The 21942-nt window shown below is 49.3% G+C and overlaps 1 protein-coding gene across 1 annotated transcript in view; it reads right to left on the bottom strand.

Annotated features, from left to right (window-relative positions):
* Positions 1-21802, bottom strand: part of TMOD4 (tropomodulin 4) — a 61643-nt gene extending 39841 nt beyond the window's left edge. The window contains exon 1 of the mRNA XM_066609043.1: positions 21721-21802. The gene's annotated coding sequence lies outside the window, so the exon portion shown is untranslated. The remainder of the gene's footprint in view (positions 1-21720) is intronic.
* Positions 21803-21942: the final 140 nt, after the last annotated feature.

Here is a 21942-nt window from a genome sequence, read left to right as displayed (position 1 = left end):
ACACAGCAATCGTGTCCCCAAAAAGCACAGGTGTCCCCACGCTGAGACCCTACAAAGCAAGGATGCCCCAATGCTGTGGCCCCACAAAGCACTGGTGCTTCCACGCTGTGGCCCTACAAAGCACTGGTGTACCCACGCTGCGGCCCCACAAAGCACTGCTGTCCCCATGCTGCGGCCCCACAAAGCAGTGCTGTCCCCATGCTGCCGCCCTAAACAGCACTGGTGTCCCGACACAGCAATCGTGTCCCGACACAGCAATCGTGTCCCCACAAAACACTGGTGTCCCCACACTGTGACCCCACAAAGCACTGGTGTCCCAACGCTGCGGCCTAACATAACACTGGCGTCCCCACGCTGCGACCCTACAAAGCACTGGTGTCCCCACGCTGTAACCCCACAAAGCAGTGGTGTCTCAACCCAACACTGGTGTCCACACACTGCAAGCCCACAAAAGCACTGGTATCCAGCACTGGTGTCCCCACGCTGTGACCCCAAAAAGCACTGGTGTCCCCACATTGTGGCACCACCCAGCACTGGTGTCCCTACGCTGTAACCCTACAAAGCACTGGTGTCGCCACACTGTGGCCCCACACAGCACTGGTGTCAACACGCTGCCGCCCCACACAGCACTGGTGTCCCGATTCTGCCACCCCACAAAGCACTGGTGACCCCACGCTGCGACCCCACTAAGCACTGGTGTCCCCAAGCAGCACTAGTGTCCCCACGCTGCGACCCTACAAAGAACTGGGCGCCCCACGCTGTAACCCCACAAAGCACTGGTATCTCCACGCTGAAACCCCACAAAGCACTAGTGTCCGCACATTACGGCCTCACAAAGCACTGGTATCCCCACACTGTGACCGCACAAAGCACTGGTGTCCTTAGAGTGCGACCCCCACAAAGCACTGGTTTCCTCACGGTGCGACCCCTACAAAGCACTGTTGTCCCCAGGCTGCGACCCCACAAAGCACTGGTGTCCCCACGCTGCGACCACACAAAGCACTGGTGTCTCCACAGTGTGGCCCCACCCAGCGACCCCACAAAGCACTGGTGTCCCCAAGCTGCGACCCCACAAAGCACTGGTGTCCCTAGTCTGTAACCCCACAAAACACTGGTGTCCCCACGCTGAGACCCTACAAAGCAATGATGCCCCAATGCTGTGGCCCGACAAAACACTGGTGCCCCCACGCTGTGACCCTACAAAGCACTGGTGTACCAACGTTGCGGCCCCACAAAGCATTGCTCTCCCCACGATGCGGCCCCACAAAGCACTGCTCTCCCCACGATGCGGCCCCACAAAGCACTGGTGTCCCAATGCTGCGGCCTAACATAGCACTGGCGTCCCCACGCTGCGACCCTACAAAGCACTGGTGTCCCCACGCTGTAACCCCACGAAGCAGTGGTGTCTCAACCCAACACTGGTGTCCCCACACTGCAAGCCCACAAAAGCACTGGTATCCAGCACTGGTGTCCCCACGCTGCGACCCCACAAAGCACTGGTGTCCCCACATTGTGGCACCACCCAGCACTGGTGTCCCTACGCTGTAACCCTACAAAGCACTGGTGTCACCACACTGCGACCCCACAAAGCATTTGTGTCCCTACATTGTGGCCTCACAAAGCACTGGTATCCTCACACTGTGGCCTCCAAAGCCCTGGTTTTTCCACGCTGCAACCCTACAAAGAACTAGGGTCCCCACAAAGCACTGGTGTCCCCACACTGTGACCCCACAAAGCACTGGTGTCTCTAGGCTGCAACCCCTCACAGCACTGGTGTCCCCACGCTGCGGCCAAACATAGCACTTCCGTCCCCATGCTGCGGCCCCACAAAGCACTGGTGTCTCCACGCTGCGACCCCACAAAGCACTGGTATCCCCACCCAGCACTGGTGTCCCCACGCTGTAACCCTACAGAGCACTGGTGTCCCCACGCTGCGACCCTACAAAGAACGGGTATCTACATGCTGTAGCCCCACAAAGCACTGGTTTCTACACCCAGCACTGGTGTCCCCACACTGCAACCCCACAAAGCATTGGTGTCCCCACATTGCGGCCTTACAAAGCACTGGTGTCCCCACACTATGGCCTCCAAACCCCTGGTTTTCCCACGCTGCAACCCTACAAAGAACTGGGGTCCCCACAAAGCACTGGTGTCTCCACAAAGCACTGGTGTCCCCACACTGCGACCACACACAGCACTGGTGTCCCCACGCTGCGGCCCAACAAAGCACTAGTGTCCCCACGCTGTGACCCCACAAAGCACTGGTGTCTCCACAATGTGGCCACACCCAGCACTGGTCCCCCCATGCTGTAACCCTACAAAACACTGGTGTCCCCACGCTGCGACCCAACAAAGCAGCGGTGTTCCCACGCTGCGACCCCACAAAGAACTGGTGTCTCCACCCAGCACTGGTGTCCCCACACTGTGACCCCACAAATAACTGGTATCCCCATCCAGCACTGGTGTCCCCATGCTACGATCCCACAAAGCACTGGTGTCCCCACACTGTGGCCCCACCCAGCACTGGTGTCCCCCTTGCTGTAACCCTGTAAAACACTGGTGTCCCCACGCTGCAATCCCACAAAGCACTGGTATCACCACCCAGCACTGGTGTCCCCATGCTGAAACCCTACAAAGCACTGGTGTCCCAACACTGCGACCCTACGAAGCACGGGTGTCTACATGCTGTAGCCCCACAAAGCACTGGTGTGCCCACGCTACGACCCCACAAAGCACTAATGTCCCCAGGCTGCGACCCCACAAAGCACTGGTGTCCCCAGGCTGCGACCGTACAAAGCACTGGTGTCTACACCCAGCACTGGTGTCACCATGCTGCGACCCCACAAACGCACTGGTATCCCCATCCAGCACTGGTGTCCCAATGCTGCGGCCCAAGAAAGCATTGATGTACCTACGCTGTGCCCCAAAGAGCACTGTTGTCTGCACCCAGCACTAATATGCCCATACTTCGACCCCAGAAAGCATTGGTGTCCCCACACTGCGACCCTACAAGGCACAGGTGTCTCCACGCTGTAGCCCCACCCAGCACTGGTATCCCCACGCAGCAACCCCACAAAGCACTGGTGTCCCCACACTATGGCCCCACAAAGCACTGGTATCCCCACACTTCGACCCTACAAGGCAATGGTGTCCCCACGCTGCGGCCCCACACAGCACTGGTGTCTCCACCCTGCTGCCCCACACAGCACTGGTGTCCCCACCCTGCGGATCCACACAGCACTGGTGTCCCTACGCTGTAACCCTACAAAGCACTGGTGTCACCACACTGCGACCCCACAAAGCATTTGTGTCCCTACATTGTGGCCTCACAAAGCACTGGTATCCTCACACTGTGGCCTCCAAAGCCCTGGTTTTTCCACGCTGCAACCCTACAAAGAACTAGGGTCCCCACAAAGCACTGGTGTCCCCACACTGCGACCCCACAAAGCACTGGTGTCTCTAGGCTGCAACCCCTCACAGCACTGGTGTCCCCACGCTGCGGCCAAACGTAGCACTTCCGTCCCCATGCTGCGGCCCCACAGAGCACTGGTGTCCCCACGCTGCGACCCCACAAAGCACTGGTATCCCCACCCAGCACTGGTGTCCCCACGCTGTAACCCTACAGAGCACTGGTGTCCCCACGCTGCGACCCTACAAAGAACGGGTATCTACATGCTGTAGCCCCACAAAGCACTGGTTTTTACACCCAGCACTGGTGTCCCCACACTGCAACCCAACAAAGCATTGGTGTCCCCACATTGCGGCCTTACAAAGCACTGGTGTCCCCACACTATGGCCTCCAAATCCCTGGTTTTCCCACACTGCAACCCTACAAAGAACTGGGGTCCCCACAAAGCACTGGTGTCTCCACAAAGCACTGGTGTCCCCACACTGCGGCCCAACAAAGCACTAGTGTCCCCACGCTGCGGCCCAACAAAGCACTAGTGTCCCCACGCTGCGACCGTGCAAAGCACTGGTGTCCCCACGCTGTGACCCCACAAAGCACTGGTGTCCCCACACTGTGGCCCCACCCAGCACTGGTCCCCCCATGCTGTAACCCTACAAAACACTGGTGTCCCCACGCTGCGACCCAACAAAGCAGCGGTGTTCCCACGCTGCGACCCCACAAAGAACTGGTGTCTCCACCCAGCACTGGTGTCCCCACACTGTGACCCCACAAATCACTGGTATCCCCATCCAGCACTGGTGTCCCCATGCTACGATCCCACAAAGCACTGGTGTCCCCACACTGTGGCCCCACCCAGCACTGGTGTCCCCCCTGCTGTAACCCTGTAAAACACTGGTGTCCCCACGCTGCAACCCCACAAAGCACTGGTATCACCACCCAGCACTGGTGTCCCCATGCTGAAACCCTACAAAGCACTGGTGTCCCAACACTGCGACCCTACGAAGCACGGGTGTCTACATGCTGTAGCTCCACAAAGCACTGGTGTGCCCACGCTACGACCCCACAAAGCACTAATGTCCCCAGGCTGCGACCCCACAAAGCACTGGTGTCCCCAGGCTGAGACCGTACAAAGCACTGGTGTCTACACCCAGCACTGGTGTCACCATGCTGCGACCCCACAAACGCACTGGTATCCCCATCCAGCACTGGTGTCCCAATGCTGCGGCCCAAGAAAGCATTGATGTACCTACGCTGTGCCCCAAAGAGCACTGTTGTCTGCACCCAGCACTAATATGCCCATACTTCGACCCCAGAAAGCATTGGTGTCCCCACACTGCGACCCTACAAGGCACAGGTGTCTCCACGCTGTAACCCCACCCAGCACTGGTATCCCCACGCAGCAACCCCACAAAGCACTAGTGTCCCCACACTATGGCCCCACAAAGCACTGGTATCCCCACACTTCGACCCTACAAGGCACTGGTGTCCCCACGCTGCGGCCCCACACAGCACTGGTGTCTCCACCCTGCGGCCCCACACAGCACTGGTGTCCCCACCCTGCGGACCCACACAGCACTGGTGTCCCCACGCTGCGACCCCACAAAGCACTGGTGTCCCCACATTGTGACCTCACAAAGCACTGGTGTGGCTGTGGCCCCACACAGCACTGGTGTCCCCACGCTGTGGCCCAACAGAGCACTGGTGCCCCCACACTGAAACCCCACAAAGAACAGGTGTCCGACGCTGCGGCCCCACTGCGGCCCCACGCAGCACTGGTGTCTCCAGATAGCAATGGGGTCCCCACGCTGCGGACCCACAAAGCACTGCTGTCCCCAGAAAGCACTGGCCGCCTCACACAGCTCTGGTGTCTCTGTAGAGGGGTGCCTCTGTTCGGATTAGTTTACTTCGGCTGTTCCTTTATTATATATGTTTATTACCTATGATAACGCTTATGTTGTACGCAGCGGTGTGTGGGGGTTGGAGTGAAAGGTTCAGTCGGGGAATGGGTCCTGGGTTTCGGGAGAGTGGTTGGCTGAGAAGTCAGAGATTGCCAGAGAAGCAGGACTTTGTCCTTGTAGGCGCTTATGGATCCTGCACAGACCGCTCTGCCGCAGCACTCGGCTCACGCTCTCTGCCTTGTCATGGAGATGCGCTTCCCCTTCGCCTGTAGCTAATACATCAAGAGAGGATCGCCTCTCCCCGCATGCTTCCTGGGGGCGCTGGGCCTTGGACGCTGCTGGGGTCAATCTCTCCTCCTTCCCTTGAATGTCCGGACAGCAGTACAAGTTTCACTTCTAGCTGCTGCGGGCGCTGTGGTGCTGCCTCTCAGTCAGTGCAGGCTGCTCCCCCTCCTCTCAGCAGTACTACACTGACAGCAGGAAGGTAGGAGGGGGGGGAGCAGCCTGCACTGACTGAGAGGCAGCACCACAGCGCCCGCAGCAGCTAGAAGTGAAACTTGTGCTGCTGGCCAGACATTCAGGGAAGGGGAAGAAGAGTCAGCAATAAGGCAGTGGGTCAGGCCAATCGGTCTCAGGCCCCGGCAGTCGCACAGTCCCTTATCAGTGTTGTGGTCTGCCTACATTGGCGGCACACCATTGGTATGATGGTAATTACTGTATGGAGTTATACATTAATACTACCACCATACAGTACATATCATACAACACAACACCTTCATAAAATGCAATAATACTACCACCATACAGTGTATTACGACTACTACCATAAGATGCATAATATCATATAGTGCATACCACCATAACGTGCATAACACCATACAGTAATAACTGCCAGAGTGCGCTAATACTACCATCATATACTACATAACACCATACAATACGTTACTACTACCACCATACCGTGCATATCCACTGCACCGCTATAATCCCGCTGTAAAACCATACCGTGAATACTTTCAAGGGGTATTCCAGGACTTTTGTTTTTTTCTATTGAGGACCAACCGGTCAACAACAGAATCAGTGGGGACCTGTCGCTCGGATCCCTGCCAATCAGCTGGTTCCTGGGGCTGCTGTCAGCACAGGAAGCAAAATGCACTGACTATAGCACAGTGGCCAGGCGTAGTATTGCAGGAGCAGCTTCCCATGAATTCATTGGGAGCTGTGCTTGCAGTACCACCCCAGGCAACTGCACTCTGGTTAGCGCCTTCTGCTTCCTGTGCTGACCACAGTGGCAATAACCCGGGGAATCAGCTGATCAGCTGGAATCCGAGCGATAGGTCCCTGTCGGTCATCAAAAGGGTACTGGAATACTCCTTTAGTAGAATGAATTAATGCTAGTATCATATAATGCTGTGAGTACCACCATACAATGCATTAATACTACCACCATACCGCGCAAAACATACCGTCATAAAATGCTTCAATACCACCGTCATCCAGATCCCATCATGCATCCTACAGTTATACCACTACACAATCTGCTAATAAGACCACCATATAGTGCGTAACACCATACAGAGAAAAAGGAAGTCATGCATCATTATACATCGTATACTCAGTGCTGTACAGAGAGGACAGGGGACCCAAAAGTAAAAAAATGTGGCCCTTTAGAGGTGCTGCTTTACACCATGAGACTCACTCAAACACCTGTGATAAAAGGTTCTGATGCGCCAATCATGGTGAGGAGTGGAGTGACTCCAAGCCCCGCAGCGCCGTGTCGGGTAAAGGGTCTCACAACGGAGGCAACACAACCAGGAAGGGACCCCTTACTCTCCAGGGACCCCAGAACCGGTGCAGGGGCCACATTTGTTACACCCCTGCATACACACCTCATAGGGAACACAGAGAGTCCTCAATATCTGGAGATCTTATTAATCACAAGAATCCAGGGGTCCCGAGAGGAGGCGTCGCTGTCACTGTCCAGGCTGCATCTACCCAACTGACCACAAAGAGTTAATTGGCTTCACATAACAAACTGACTCAGCGGAGCCGCCAGCGCCAACCGGAGATCATTATCTAACCGCCAGGACTAAGGACTAATACCCCACCATGTAATGCACCCAGGACAGAGCCCGTGGAGAGGTGCTAAGCTATATATATATATATATATATATATATATATATATATATATATATATACACACACATATATATAGCACGGGGAGTGGCACTGTGTATAGGAGTATTGTGCAGTATATATATACACACACACACACATACAGAAGAGGCAAAATGGTACTGTTCAGTATATATATATATATATATATATATATATATACACACACACATACACATACAGGACAGGAGGAGGAGTACTGTGCAGCATATATATACGTACAGGACAGGAGAAAGACTACTGTGCAGTATACCTATACATAAAGTGCAATTGAAGGAGTACTGTCCAATATATATATATACAAAAAAAATAAATATATATATATATATATATATATATATACACATATACATACATACACACACAGTACCTGAAAAGGGGTACTGTGCAGAATATATATATATATCTATACTAGCTGATATACCCAGCTTCACCCGAGTTAATTTGGTACAGGTGTTTACGTGTTACGGTGTTCAATTTGGTTACGGTGTTACTTTAGAGTAACCGAGGAATAAAATATGTATACACATGGAGGAGCATTAGATTCTCCTCAGGCTGCATGTACCGATGTCCTTCTGCAGAATATCCCACCCCTCCTACTCTCCTGACTTAGGATCTAAAGATTGCTTGCATCAAATTTCACGCTTGTACGACACCGGTAAGTTACATTACATAGGGGTGCACTTACTTCTGCAATTAGCATTGAATAGTCAAGTTGTGACCCCTTTACTTTTCCCGTTTAGAACCTAAACACCACACAACCTCACACACTAAAGGTTCATTTACATTGGACGAGTGTCGGGCAAACGATGCCCAACACTCATCCCTGTATTCCCGCGTGGGAGCTAGCACAGCTGGCTCGCACACTGAGCGGCCAGCAGAGGGGCGGGGCAGTGCAGGAGATTTCTCTCCTCTCGCTCCTCCGCCCCTCTCCATTCACATAACACAGGCGCCATTCGCTATTGAACAGCGGCTGTTTAAACTGCACTATGAGTGATGGTCATCATCGCTCATCTTTTAGCAGCACAAAAGTTGAGTGATGCGGTGAAATCTTTTTGAACAAAAATAATATAGGACACTGTCTTATTTTTGGTAAAACAGGGTGTGTGTGTGTATATATATATATATATATATATATATATATATATATATACACACACACACACACACACACACACATTCATATAGGACAGGAGAAGGGGTACTGTGCAGTATATATATTTATACACACTGGACAGCAGAGGGGGTGCTGTGCTGTGCTATATACGAATGATAGGAGAAAGGGTACTGTGCAGTGTATATATATATATATATATATATATATACACACATACATACATACATACATACACACACAGAGCACAGAAGAAAGTGCACTGTACAGTACATATACATACAGGACAGCAGAAGGGGTACTGCACTATATATATATGTCTATATGTATATATATATATATATATATATATATATATATATATATATATATATATACATATATATATATATATATATATATATACATACAGGATAGGAGAAATGGTACTGTGCAGTATGTGTGTGTATATATATTGTAGGCAGTTAAAGGGTGAAGTGGTGGATGGAGTATATCTCCCTCCCAGGCTCTTAGTCTGGACAGGGTGGGGGTCCAGTTCATAACTTCAGCCTGGTTCTCAGAAAGCTCAGCTATAGGCACTGACCCCGCTACTGGGGCATAAAAGACTGCAGCGCTAAGGAGTCAGTGTCTGACAAGCTGAGGAGGGAGCAATACCTACAGCGTGGACCTGAGGCTCTGAGAGTGCTTAATTGGAGCTACAGGTCCGACCAATCAGGCAGGTCGCAAATGTTTGACCTGTACCATCTGGTAAAGAACTGGCTGGAACCGGACGTTTGCACACCAACCCAGATGGTCGATAAGGTCGTGGTGGATCGTTATACCCGTGCCCTGCCGGCTGATCTGCAACGCTGGATCGGCCATGGAGGACCCAAGGATGCTAACCAACTGGTAGATCTGGTCGACCGCTACACTGCGACTGAGAACTACCACCGGGACGTCCATTCCATCCAGACCCCTGCTACGAGTCCCAGGCCTACCCGGGGTAAGAGACCACTAGATGCCGGCGGAAAGCTGTGGCATGGCGGGAAGGAGGTCGGGCCACCAGAAGGGGCACCAATGGTGTTAAAAGGCTCTGATAGCCCCAGCCAGTTTTCTAAACCAAGGAAACCAGGGCCTTTGAAGGGTGGGAGATGCCAGGGGCTCGGGCATGTGTTGGCTCAGTGCCCTATTACCAATGAGCCTATGGAGTGTGACGGTGCTTAGCACCGGTCGTTGTTCACAAGTCCTATTAGCAATGCCTCACAGAGACTAGAGACTGAGCCACAACTGTGTCGCATAAGTGTAAACCACCATTCTGTGGAGGCTTTGCTGTCGCGGGTAGCCTGGTCACCTTAGTGCATGCTAGCCTGATAGCAGAAGGCTTCATACCGGGTAAGCACATAAGTGTGGTATGTATACACGGTAATACAAGGGTGTATCCTATGGCACAGTGTAACTTTGAAACTCATGTCGGAACTGTGACCTACGATGTAGCTGTTGTCAAAGGGTTAATGCACAGCGTGATATTAGGGCGCGATTTTCCTGTTTTCTGGGACATTTGGGGAAAAATGATAATCCCTTCTAAAGAGACTGACGCAAACCCAGCGGACCTTACACCTCCGCAGGATAGCGGGGTAAATGTGGACGTTGAACAAGAAAATGTAACTTGGCTGGAGATGATGCTGAAGAGGAAGTCTACCCCTCGGCTCAGGATGTGTCCGATCTGGAGGATGTGCCCGGGAACTTTGGGACAGCCCAGTTAGGGGACCCCACTCTTATCAGTGCCAAAGAAAATGTCGAAGTTATAAATGGTGTGTCACAGCAACCGGGTTCTGACCAACGGTTCCCCCATTTTTCGACGAATAATAACTTGTTGTATAGAGTAACAAAAATAAGCGGGAAAGTGGTGAAACAGTTGGTCGTGCCGAAGCCGTACAGGCGCAAGGTGCTAGACTTCGCACATAATCATGTATTAAGAGGACATTTAGGAACTGATAAAACGCAGGATAGAATTCTTCAAAGGTTCTTCTGGCCAGGGGTGTACAAGGACATAAAGGAGTACTGTGAGTCATGCCCCACCTGTCAGATCACCGCTCCTGTGTTGCACTTCCGCAGTCCCTTAGTGCCTCTCCCGATTATAGAGGTTCCCTTTGAGAGAATTGGAATGGATTTGGTGGGTCCCATAGTCAAGTCAGCTAGAGGGCATCAATACATTTTGGTCGTGTTAGATTATGCCACTCGATACCCTGAGGCAATCCCTTTAAAAAGCCCTACTGCCAAAAACATTGCACAAGAGTTGTCCCTTATGTTCTCCAGAGCAGGTCTTCCCAAGGAAATCCTCACAGACCAAGATACACCATTCACGTCCAAAGTGACGAAAGAATTGTGCCAACTCTTTAAAATTGATCACATACAAACCTCGGTATACCACCCTCAGACGGATGGGTTGGTGGAGAGGTTCAATAAGACCCTAAAGCAAATGCTAAAGCGGGTAGTAGAGAAAGATAGTCAGGACTGGGAACGTCTGTTACCTTATCTCATGTTCTCCGTACGGGAAGTACCACAGGCTTCCACAGGCTTCTCGCCATTTGAGCTTCTATATGGTCGGCACCCCAGAGGGTTGTTGGATATAGCCAGAGAAACCTGGGAGACCGAGTCTACTCCCTATAGGAGCGTCATCGAGCACGTGGCTCAGATGCAGGACTGCATTAATACTGTAATGCCCATTGTCAGGGAACACTTGCAGAGGGCACAGGAGGCCCAAAGCAGAGTGCACAATCGTTCTACCAGGGTGAGAACTTTTAGTCCCGGTGACTGAGTTCTCATGTTGGTGCCCACTGTAGAAAGTAAATTCCTCGCTAGATGGCAGGGTCCCTATGAAATCGTTGAGTAGGTAGGCACTGTAAACTATAGAGTGCACCAGCCGGGGAAAAGGAAGCCGTATCAGGTGTACCATGTTAATTTAATAAAACTCTGGAAGAACAGAGAAGCTTTGGCTACCTCAAGCATTAGGAGGGGTGGGTTGCAGCCCTCCCTGCCCGATGTTAGAGTAGGTGAGGCCCTCTCGGTGTGCCAACGGCAGGAGGCAAAAGAGTTCCTGCAAAGAAACAGAGACAAATTCTCTGACCTGCCCGGTCGTACACACGTCATAACACATGATATCATAACTGAACCTGGGATGAAGGTAAACTTAAATCCGTACAGGATTCCAGAAGCCCGCAGGGAAGCAGTTTCTTCTGAGGTTAAGCGTATGCTGAAATTAGGGGTGATAGAGGAATCAAAAAGCGAGTGGTCAAGCCCCATTGTGTTAGTCCCCAAACCAGACGGTACTTGGAGGTTTTGTAATGATTTCAGAAAGTTAAACGAGATCTCCAAATTTGATGCATATCCCATGCCCAGGGTTGATGAATTAATTGAGAGACGGGGTAATGCCAGATATATTACCACACTTGACCTTACCAAAGGGTACTGGCAAAATTCTCTGACTGACAAGGCCAAAGAGAAAACGGCCTCCTCAACCCCAGAGGGCTTGTTTCAGTACAAAGACATGCTGTTTGGACTACATGGCACGCCTGCTACCTTTCAAAGATTAATGGATCGGATTTTGAGGTCTCACCATAACTATTCTGCCGCGTACCTAGACGATGTCGTAGTCTATAGTGCCGATTGCGAGAGTTACCTTGGGAAGGTACAGGCGGTCATGGATGCCATAAAAAGGGCAGGTTTAACCTTAAACCCTGGGAAATGTGCGCTGGCCCTGGAGGAAGCCAAGTACCTTGGCTATGTTATTGGCCATGGTGTCATTAAATCCCTGGTCAACAACGTGGAGGCCATACAGGCACGGCCTAGACCTTTAACAAAAAAACAGGTCAGAGCTATTTTAGGAATGACCGGGTACTACCGTAGGTTTGTGCCTAACTTTGCCTCCATTGCAGCACCACTTACGGACTTGACGAAAGGGGGCAAGTCGGTAATGGTGGCATGAACAGCCGAGGCCGAGCAGGCCTTTCAAAGTTTAAAGTCTGCTCTGTGCCAACAGCCAGTATTGATAACAAACGACTTCTCGAAAGAGTTTATTGTGCAGACAGATGCTTCTAATGTAGGGTTGGGTGCAGTGTTGTCCCAGTCCATAAATGGGGAAGAACATCCAGTACTGTGTTTAAGCCGGAAACTATCTCCGGCGGAGAAGAATTATGCTGTTGTTGAACGTGCATGTTTAGCGGTAAAATGGGCACTAGAAACGTTAAGGTACTATCTCTTAGGGAGAGAGTTCAAATTGGTCTCAGACCATGCCCCCTTGACCTGGATGAAGCAAAATAAGGAAAAGAACGCGAGGGTGACGAGGTGGTTTCTTTTGCTTCAGAACTTCAAGTTCACCCTCGAATATAGACCAGGCAAGTCACAAGGTAATGCTGATGCCCTGTCTAGGGTGCATTGTCTGGTCACCGAAAAGGCCCAGCCCTCCGGTCTGGAGAAGAGGGGGGGATATGTAGGCAGTTAAAGGGTGAAGTGGTGGATGGAGTATATCTCCCTCCCAGGCTCTTAGTCTGGACAGGGTGGTGGTCCAGTCCACAACTTCAGCCTACTTCTCAGAAAGCTCAGCTGTAGGCACTAACCCCGTTACTGGGGCATAAAAGACTGCAGCTCTAAAGAGTCAGTGTCTGACAAACTGAGGAGGGAGCAATACCTACAGCGTGGACCTGAGCACCCTGCATGGTGCACCTTTGCTTATGTTATGTTGAATGGCCTTTTTGTTGCTTTGCCTGGAGTGTGCTGTACAAGAATAAAACTGAAGTAAGTTTTATGCACTTTCTAGTCCGGAGTGTGATTGCCGCCCCCACCCCTGGAAGACTGTGTTACTAATATTATATAATTACATACACACACATATATACACACATGCATACAGCACAAGAGAAATGGTACTGTGTAGTATATATACATACAGGACAGGAGGAAAGGTACCGTGCAGAGTGTGTGTGTTATAAACACACAGACAAGATAGGAGTACTTTGCAGTGTGTGTGAAATATATAAATATATATACACATTCATATAGGACAGGAGGAGTACTGTTTTATATATATATATCACACACAGGACAGGTGGAGTACTGTGCAGTGTATTTATATACACATACACACACACACACACACACTTAACCCCTTAGAAACCAAGCTTTTGCCATATTTCCTTTATTTATGTATCAACATCGCTGTATGAGGGCTTGTTTTTTACAGGATGAGTTGACTTTTTCAATTGTTCTATTAAGGGTACCATATAATGTGCTGGAAAACTTTAAAAATTCAAAGTGGAAAGAAATTGAAAAAAAAGAAATTCCACCATCTTTCGGTGCATCTTGTCTCTACGGCGCACAAACTGCACCAAAAAGGACATGATAATTTTATTCTAGGGGTCAGTACGATTACTACGACGCCAGACATAGTTTGTTTTTTTTCCCAAGGCCGGCTGTCCACGGGCGTTGCGGAGTCCCGCGGCAGATCTCCGCCCGGGAGCAGGAGCCGCCGCCGAATCTCCGCCGGTCAGCCCTATCTGAGAGATAAGCTGGGCGCGGAGAATCGGGGCAATTCGCAGCATGCTGCGAATAGCCCGCCGCGAGCGGAGAATCTCAATGATTCTCCGCTCGTGGACAGGGGCCGGCGCTTTCCATAGTAATGCTATGGAAAGCGTCAGCCAGTGAATACACTGCCGTGGACAGAGGGCCTTATTGTAAATATGGCAAAAGGGTTTTTTAACTATTATTATTATTTTTAATAATTAGTTAAACTTTATGCTTACTTTTGCTTTTTTTTTAGTCCCCAGGGACAACAACTGACGATCCTTTGATCACTCCTGCAGTATGTTGTAATGCAATCGGGCAGACAGTCTATCAAGCCACCCCACGGGGATGGCTTGATAGGTATTCTGCCATGACAGTCCTGGGGCCTTTCAGAAGGCCCTCGGCTGCCATTACACCTGCATGGCTCCTTGCAATCTCCCTAAATGGATTTAAATGCCGCTGTCAGAATTGATCATCCGCTTATCAGAGCTGTTGCTGCCGGGTGTCGGCTGTAAGAAACAGCTGGCGCCCACTATGTATGAAGAGAGATCGCTGCGCAATCAATCTTTATACATAGACTGCCGATACAGGCCGTCAAAAGGTGTATCAGCGCTCACTAAGGGGATTAGGGACAGGAGAAGGGGTACTGTGCAGTATATACCAGTATATATACATACAGAACAGGAGAATGGGTACTGTGCAGTATATATACACATATATAGATCATGTTAGAAAAGCAAAGATGGGCAGAGTTTCACCAATCTGTGAAAAACTGTCGGAAAATTGTGAAACAATTTCAGAAAAATGTTCTTCAACGTAAAACTGCGAAGACTTTGAATATCCCACCATCTACAGTACAGAATATCCTCAGAAGACTCACAGAATCTGGAGAACTTCATGTGCACAAGGGACAAGACCGATGATCAATATTGGATGCTTGAGATCTACGGGACCTCAGGCGTCACTGCATTATAAACAGGCATGATTCTGTAATGTAATCCCTGCATGGGCTCAGGAATACTTCCAGAAATCATTGTCTGATCACAGTTCACCATACACTCCACAACTAGAAGTTACAGCTGTGTCATGTGAGTAAGTAGCCATATATCACCACATACAGAAACACCAGCGTCTTCTCTGGGCCAAACCTCATTTAACCCCTTAGTGACCAACCCTGTTTGCCCCTTAATGACCAGGCCAAATGTTGGAAATCTGACATCTGTCACTTTAACATAAAATAACTCCATAAAGGTTTTGCATATCCAAGTGATTCTGACATTGTATTTCACCACATGTTGTACTTCATTTAGGTTGTAAAAATAGTCCGATAGAATTTGTGTATATTTATTAAAAGCGCCAAAATTGGAAAAATAATTTTAAAATTGTCATTTTTCACATTTTCAATTGTAATATAACTAATATGTGCAAACATACTGTACAAATGTTTGAGATATATATTTCCATTTGTTCACTTTATTTTGGACGCACATGAAAAATATTTGTTGTTTTTTTAACCATTTAGGAGACAAATTTAACATTATCAACATTTTGAGGGACACTTTGTTTTCCTGCACCAAGCCAAGATTGCAAAGGCTCATAGGTGTCAGAATAATAGATACCCCCACAAATGACCCAATTTTAAAAACTACACCCCTTAATGTATTCACTGAGGGGGTCAGGAGTATTTTGGCCACACGTTTTTCTTTTTGCAAATATGTCATTTTAAACACAGGATTTTTTTCTAGAATGTACATGAAAATGAGAAATTACCCCCCAAAATGGATACCCCTGTTTCTCCCGTGTTCAGAGACATACCCATTGTGGCCCTAATATTATGTCCGTATGCACAACAGGGCCCAAACCGAAAGGAGCAGCCGGTGGCTTTCAGAACAAACGTTTTGCTTGAAGGTGTTTTAGGCCCCAATGCCTACTTGTTAGACCCCTTGAGTGGTCAAAACCATGGAGAACCCCCACAAATGACCCCATTTTGAAATCTAGACCCCTTAATGAATTCATCTACGGGCGTACTGCGTGTTTTGATACCACCGTTTTTGAATGAATCTGAGCAAAGCAGAAGGAAAAAATTATGATTTTCATTTTTTTGGCAATTGTGTCATTATAAAAACAGATTTTTTTTGGTACAGCACACATATGACTGAAGACTTTCACCCCAAAATGGATACCCCTGTTTGTCGCATGTTCAGAAACATACCCATTGTGGCAGATAGCGCCAATTGCACTGCCGCGTGGGGGTGTTCCTGCAGCCCAGGATGACAGCACCATGTCGTCAGCTACCTCCATGTACTGACAACATGGAGCTGTCACGTCCATAGACCACGTGGGCTGAAGCATGTTTTTAGGTCTTCAGGGATTAAAGCACACTTGGCTAGAGCGTAATAACACTATGGGCTGGTCACTAAGGGCTTAATGACACAGGACGTACAGTTACTTCCTGTGTGTTTAGGGTTTGTATACTATGCAGGCACTCACTGTTTCTCACAGCTTACACCCCCGGTGGCAACAGCCGTGTTCTGCACGAACGCTGAAAGATTTAGTAGAACTTGTATTTTATACATTTATATCTCTGCACATTCAAATCTGAACAGTCCAATGGGTGGAGCTGTCAGTGATTGAAAACTGTGTATGACTGTAGATACAGGTGTAGCTGTCAATCACTGATAGGATTGCCCACTGGACTCTTGAGTATCAATCACTAATAGCTCCACCTACTGGACCGTTCAGTTCAGAATGTGCAGAGATATAAATGAATAAAATACAAGTTCTACTGAATCTTTCCCCATAAATCTATGTATCAGTCTGCTCTGCTCCCCCGGCTCAATAACATCATGCATGCAGGTTATACAGCGTTTTCCAGCGGACAGACCCACTTTAAGGGGTTAAAATGGACCAAGGAAAAATGGAAACTGTTCTGTGGTCAGATGAATCATAAGTTCAGAGTTCTTTTTGGACATCATAGACACCGTATCCTGTGGACTTAAGAGGAAAGGGACCATCCAGCTTGTTATCAGTCCGGGTGAACCGGCCCCCTGCAGTCCAGATCGTCCACCAATAGGAAACATTTGGCACATTATGAAACAAAAAAGGAGACCAAGGACTGCTGAGCAACCAGAATCCTCCATCAGACAGGAAGGGGACAGCATTCCTCTCCCAGAACTCCAGCAGTTGGTCTCCTCACTTCCCAGAAGAGGGGATGCTACACGATGGTACACGGCCCCGCCCAACTTTTAAGAGATGTGTTGCTGCCATCGGGTACTGGTGTATCTTGACACCACTGGAAGTAGTGGTGGAGGCAAGATACAGTGTGTTTGACAGGGGGTTGACGCCCCCTATCTGTCATTGGGCACACAGGTCCTGTAGCTGCCTCCCTACAGTGCAGAATCTCATGGACGATGCTCCCTTGTAGCGGTGGGAAGGTGACAGCTGGCGGACTGCAGTTGCAAGCGACTGTCAGCCGTGGTGAGCGGAGCGGGGAGCCGGCAGCCCAGCAGTGGTGAGCGGAGCAGGAAGCCCAGCATGGAGGGGAGCCGGCAGCGCAGTGTGTTTGCCCAAACGTGGCAGCGCTGTTCTGCGGGGGTAAGCACAGCGGGGAGCCTGGGGGAAAACGGGAGCGCAGTGCCCACTTGGCAGCGCTGTTCTGTGGGCGTGAGCAGAGCGGGGAGCAGCGGAAACGGAGAGGGGAGCCGGGGATGGAAACCGGGAGCGCAGTGCCATGACCGGGGGGTGGTCGGGAGCGCAGTATCAGGATCGTGGCGGCCCAGGAGTGCAGTGTGAGGAGCAAGGGTTAGGGGAGCACAGTGTCATGAGCTGAGTGCTCTGTCAGGAGCGTGGCACATGCTGCTCCTAGGACCTACTTGCATTTAGCCAATCGGGAGCTGGGGGTGTGAGAGGGGCGTTCCTCCTGTCAAACCCCTAGCTTCCTGGTGGTGTCAAGATACATCAGTACCCTGTCATCGACTTCTAAATGAGTTACAAATGAAATGGAGAACCATTTTCCCTCCCCCTCTGATATGTTCTGTGTTCTAGTGGGAATACAATATGGTTAGATGAGATCGGCAGATCATCGGGTTCTTTTTCCTTAAACCTTACTGTTTCGGCTTTGGGCCGCACACCAATCCTGGGGTGACCTAACTGTTGTGGGTGATGCGGCCTCCGTGTTACTTCTAATAACACAAGAATATTCTGGACTGCGGTTATTTTCCGCGGTTATCCAGTAGTAGCGCCCCCTATGCTGGAGGACAGCTGCGTTACATCACTGAGGGGGAAGTGATCAGGACTATAACAACCATCCTCTATACACTTTATGGTCAGTATAAGCCGTGCGACCCCTGAGGGTCAGGGTATCCCATTTTGCAGGCACCCCGCACGTTCACATCAGGTAGAACCAAATTTTCCGGCAATGTTCCTTTAAGACGTCTTATTACTAAAGCAGGTTTCCAGTTTTAGGTATCCAGGTTTCAGTTCTTCACTTTCAAGATCACTGCTTGCTGTCAGTGCTAGGAATATTCTTGTCTACATTCAGACCTTAAGATATCTTCATACGGCAAATTTTGCATCTGAATTTACACCCATTCTGCACCCAGTTCTACACCCCATCACATTCTGCGCCATAGTGTATACTGCGCTAATTTTTGCGCACACGGATTTCGAATCCACATGTGGGGAACAAAAAAAAAATGGATGACGTCAGATCTGCCCATTGAAAAAGGCTAAATCTTTGTGCGAATCTGCGGCCAATTCTTGACACGAAAAAGCTCGTTGGAATTCCGCATGCGGATTTCGTCCACCGACAGGGCTATATCTGCTTGCGGATCTGTAGAATTTGCCACAGACAGGGGCGTAACTATAGAGGGTGCAGGGGATGCGGTTGCACCCAGGCCCAGGAGCCTTAGGGGGCCCATAAGGCCTCTCCTCTCCATATAGGGAGCCCAGTACTATGAATAAAGCATTATAGTTGGGGGCCCTGTTACAGGTTTTGCATTGGGGCCCAGAAGCTTCAAGTTATGTCTCTGTGCAGCATGGTTTAGGTATGGGTACGGGTACAGATAGACGGGGGGGGCCCAGCTCACGTTTTGCATCAGGGCCCCTGAGCCTTTAGTTACACCCCTGGCCACAGAATTTCTGCCATGTGAATATACCCTAAAAATCACTGCAAACTCCGCCTCTTTCTGCCGCGGTTTTTGCCCCAGATGCAGCCCTGTTTATGGGTAACATTGGCGCACAGAATTCTGATGAGTTTCCGCTTGATCTTCCATGTTGGAATTAACATGCAGATTTTTGCCACTGACACGTCTAAATCCACGGCAGAAAAAATGCTTATTTTGCTGTGGTTTTTAGGGGTGTAATTCATAGATTCCACTATGTGAACATACTTTAGGGCTCACTCACTCGGGCGAATGGCGCCTGCGTAACACATGGTGCTAAAAACCTCACAACTGCGTTTAATATGCAGCAATAGAGGCTGTGGGGATTTAACATTCGCAGCGCATGGACGCGATTTCGACAATCCCATGTGCAGTTTCAATTCACTGACAGCAAGCAGATATCTTTAACCCCTTCACGTTCCAGGGCATACATTTACGTCCTGGGTGTTTGGCGTTTGTATGGAGCTGGATGGGGAGACAATTCTCCTCCATACACGGCGGGTGCTGGCTGTCTGACAGATGACACCCGTCTGCAACAACCGCAATCAGCAAGCGCTCACACACGTTAACCCTTTAAATGTGTTCAGGGGGGTGGGAAGGGTCCCAAATAGCCCCACTGCAATGAGATAACGAGGTGCCGTTTGGTTACCAAGGCAGCTTGGGGCGTACTGAAGCCCCCAGGGCTGTCATGATTAATTACCTATCAAGGCGTGCCACAGGTCGCTGCCTGTCAGAACCCCGGTATAATGAAATACTGTGGTATTGCATTACACTCTACGAGCGATCAAGCCATCGCAAGTTCAAATCACCTGTGTTGGCTAAAGAAGAAAATAAAAAGTTTTTTTTTTTTTAAAAAGTTCTCTTTATGATAAAAAAATGCAATAAAAAAGTTTAAAAAAAAAACTCAGCTCAAATATATGTAAAAGTCTGCTATATTGGAGTAATGCATTATTTATCTCGCACCGTGAACGTTATCAGGAAAAAAAACCCGAAAGAAATGCACTTTTTTGGTCACTTTGTCTCCACAAAAAAATTTCAAAAGTGATCAAAAAGTCATATGAACATCAAACTGGTACCCATAAAAACTACAGGACGTCGCGCAAGAAACTAAGTAATCGTACCGACCCGCTGAATAAAGCTATCGCGTCGTTTCTTTCCGCAGCGTACACACCGTGTAAATAGGAATCCCCACCCCCACCCATAGATGGCGGGACTGCGGTTTTTTTTTTACATTTCCATCCACTTATAATGTACTGAAAAACTTCAATAAATTTCTATGCGATAATAATTAGAACCATTGATAAATACAACTCGGCCCGCAAGAAACAACCGCAGACCGCGACGGATACATAAAAGAGTTAGGAATTTTTGAAAGTAGGGAAGAAAAACCAAAAACGAAAAAAAAAAAAAAAAAAAAAAAAAGCGTCCTTCATGGGTTAAAAAGGGTCAAGGAATGAACCACAAAAACATCACTCAGCTTTCCCAGACTCCTGAATGGACAATGTGCGGTATTGTTGGTGACATCACTGCCTATGCGGCAAATAGCGGAGCAGCCAAAATCCTCAAAAACAACAACTCTACCCACAAATCGCTTCTCCCCACCCCGCCGTCACTGGCTGCACTCAGAAGGGCTCCGTACCCCCCAGTGCAGATAACCACCTGTCCGTCCCCGGAGGGGCCCTTGTTAAAAATAATCCCTCATGTAAGGCCCTTAAATCTGTGAGACAACACAGCAGCTGCAGCGGGATCTGCGCGCTCGCCGCATGGGGATTGTGCTCTAAAGTCAGCGCTGCACTCCGGGATTTACACCACAAGCTCCCAGCGCAGCCGGCTTTCTGGATGTCAAGGGGGGGATTTGTAGGACTAGAAATTCTGGAAAACCAAAAAGTTTCACCAAAAGCTAATAAAAGCCATGAAAAAAAGTAAAAAAAAAAAAAAAATCTAAAAATATGCTAGGTAGCCAGCAGGCTCCTCGGTGCAGGAATGGCGCTGCCAGGAGCCGCGCACACATATGGTGAGGTGCGGTCAGCGTCCCTAGACTGGGGTATTCCTGGCAGCGGCCCCCCATGGCGTTACCACTACCGGACAGATATAAAAGAGGTAATAATAACCTTCCTCATATTACGTCACCTACAAGCAGGACACCAAAAATCAGCTGAAAGTTGATGTTTTTTTTGCCAATTTACATAAAAAACAATTAAAATCATAAAACATGGTTCCAGTAAACTAACAGGTCAGTCCTGAGTCCCGTGGAGCAGATCGCAGCGACTTCATGACATAAAGCTGATTAAAAATGCCCCAACTTTGCAACTCTGCAGGTACAAAAACTTTAGAAAAAAGTTCCCATTTTGTTTTAAAAAGTTGCACAATTTTTTTTTTTACTAAAACAAAAACTTGGGATGCTAAAATATCAGCAGGCTTACCTTGTGACTCTCCTGCCGGCTGTGTGTCAGGGGGGTCTGACCAAGCCTCAAAAGGGGATACTTCTGCAAAGGGGTGTGACCCTGCTGTCATTAGGCTACAGCTGGTGTACGCATTTTTATGTCCTCGGACAGACACCTAGTGGTCATTTTCCAGTATTGCATTGTGACTTCCATGTCACCTGCTTGAAAAACTCATTTACATGCCGAATGCAGACAGGGAGT

This window comes from Eleutherodactylus coqui, chromosome 6, assembly GCF_035609145.1.
Source record: "Eleutherodactylus coqui strain aEleCoq1 chromosome 6, aEleCoq1.hap1, whole genome shotgun sequence".
NCBI lineage: Eukaryota > Metazoa > Chordata > Amphibia > Anura > Eleutherodactylidae > Eleutherodactylus > Eleutherodactylus coqui.
The sequence above is the reverse complement of the archived record's forward strand: the minus strand, read 5'-3'. Positions and strand labels throughout refer to the sequence as shown.